Source organism: Lolium perenne, chromosome 3 (assembly GCF_019359855.2).
Source record: "Lolium perenne isolate Kyuss_39 chromosome 3, Kyuss_2.0, whole genome shotgun sequence".
In the NCBI taxonomy this organism is placed as follows: domain Eukaryota; kingdom Viridiplantae; phylum Streptophyta; class Magnoliopsida; order Poales; family Poaceae; genus Lolium; species Lolium perenne.
In genome coordinates this window covers 227,012,461-227,015,202 of record NC_067246.2, presented here as the reverse complement: position 1 = coordinate 227,015,202, position 2,742 = coordinate 227,012,461, and positions in this window count along the sequence as shown.

Sequence of the window (2,742 nt, the reverse complement as noted above, 5' to 3'; positions counted from 1 at the left end):
GTTGCTCAAGCCCTTTCAGGTTCCCGTTCCTCCGCGCAATCTTCTACCCCATCGACAGTAACAGGTTAGGTTAGTAAATCCATGAGACCATGATATCAACAACCCTATTTTCTTTCCTGGGACTTGCCGAGAACAGCCGTGATTACCATTACGGGAATCCTCCGCGATGGACTGCGATCTAGTAGCTCGCAGGGGTTGGAGATGAAGTACCGCGCGCGGTCAAAACCCAGAGGAGAGTGACTGAGTGCGACCGTGCTCTGCTCTTTAGTCTGGGTGGTGGACCTCCTGGAGAACAATAGAGGCCACGATCTTTAGTAGGTCTGCGCCACTTGCAGTAAGCAACAAAATTCCGATCTTAGATTCTTAGTTGTGATTTGAGCTTATCTTCTCCACGCCTCGTCTTTCTCCACCATCTCACCGCCGCCGCCCACATCTATCGACGGTCATGCGCCAAACCGCCCCGAGCTTTCGCGATCGGCCGCCGGAGGCCAGCCATTGGTGCTCGACCACACGTACTAAAGAAAATGCACGGCGTGGTGTCCTTTGCGGCCACTTCTCTTGCAGGTCAAAAGGTCGCTGCTTGGCCTATGGAGCTGGGGACTGTGGTGCCTTTTGGAGCTGGGCGCCTGGTGGAAATCGACACGGGATTCCAGCGCACTTGTTCGACCGGCTCCCGTTCGTCGTTTCGTCCCCCGATCGGCTCGCGTCAACCACGTCATTTTGACAAGTCTGATACACGTTACAACGAAACACATGTCCAGAGGAGCTAACGGCACAGTCGTACACACGCCATGGGCTGGTGCCAAGTAGATTTATCTAAATATAAATGTATAGTGCATAAGACTATAAGTACATCTAAATTTAAATAAATCTAAGATATTTATCATGAAACGGGCGGAATGGAGTAGATTAAACTCTGTTCCCTAACCGACAGTTTGGCATTGTGGAATACAGAGAAACATGTCTGTTTAGCTGGCGGTGTTCAAGAAAACGACTGCTTAGCTTTTTTTTTTCGAAATGGAGAGTTCAACCCCGGCTTCTGCATCATGGTGATGCACACGGCCTTTTATTAATAAAGTATCAAAAGGTCTTATATAAAACACATCTCAATCATCGCTTACAGTTGATACAAAAATCAACCAACGGAACCTAAAGAAACTCAAAATAACTAAAAATCATTGTAGTCTCCTAGTATGTCGCCAGCCAGCCTGGCACAAGATATCCTGAGCGACCATCAGGAGCCGTGTGCAGCCAGAAGCCATGGCATCCCGTAGTCCCTCCGGCGAAAGGAGAGCCCATAGCTGAACCCAGTGAGCCACCATATGAATAACCTGCAAGTAGTGAAAAGATTGTTTTTTGTTAAAAATAAGATCATTTCTTGTCCTCCAAATAGACCAACATAAAGCAGACACCCCAACACGGATAAAAGCTTTAGATTGTCTATCTACCCCATTTAACCAATTCCCAAACAAATTTATAACATTGGTTGGAGGTGGAAGATCAAAAGTGAAATTAACAGTACGCCAAAGAAGTTTAGCTAAAGGACATTCAATGAAAAGATGTTCAACAGTTTCCTGTTCTCCACAGAAAACACACTTCAGACACCCATTCCAATTCCGTTTAGCTAAATTATCTTTAGTTAATAAAACCTTGTTACTTAGAAACCACATGATTTTTTTATTTTTAAAGGGACTTTAACTTTCCACAAATATTTTCTCAGGTATGGGGTATGATCACTCATAAGATCTTCATACATAGATTTTACCGTAAATTTACCATTGGTGGTCAGTTCCCAAACAAAACGATCTTGTTCATCATTCAGATTTACCATCATTAGTTTTCGGCATAACTGCAACCACAAAGTCCATCTGTTGCCCAATAACATCCGCCTGAAACTAATATTCAGTGGAGTTTGAGCAAGCACATGAGCTACTGTTACATTCTTGTGACGCACAATATTATATAATGACGGATATTGATTTGCTAGAGAGGTTTTCCCTAACCAGACATCTTCCCAAAATCGAGTACTCATACCATTTCCAACTTTAAAAAAGCCTCTATTAAAAAACTCCTCCTTCAATCGCATTAAACCTTTCCAAAAGGAAGAATCTGTGAGCTTAGATTGTACAGCCGACAATGTTTTATTCCTTAGATATTTATTATGTAGCAATTCCTGCCACAACCCATCCTCATTCAGCAACTTAAACAACCATTTACTTAGTAAGCATTTATTTTTGAGTTCGAGTACTTCAATATCTAAACCCCCTTGATCTTTAGGCCGACAAACAATATTCCATTTTGTAAGCCTATATTTTTTCTTATTTTCATCAGATTGCCAGAAGAACCTATATCTATAGAAATCCAATCGTTTCCTTACCCTAATAGGTATCTCTAGAAAGGATAGCATGAACATAGGTAAACTAGTTAAAACTGAATTAATAAGAACCAATCTATCTCCATAAGATAATAATTTTCCTCTCCAGCATCCCAGTTTGCTTTCAAACCATGTTTCAACTGGATACCAGTCAGAATTTTTCAGTTTCCTGTAGTGGATCGGAATACCTAGATATTTAAAGGGAAGAGATCCAACATCACATCCAAAGATTTGTTTATATTGATCCTCTTCATCCTTTGCCTTTCCGAAACAAAAAAGTTCACTTTTGTGGAAATTAATTTTGAGTCCCGATAGTTCTTCAAAAATGCATAAGATTAGCTTCATGTTTACAGCTTTTAAGAGGTCGT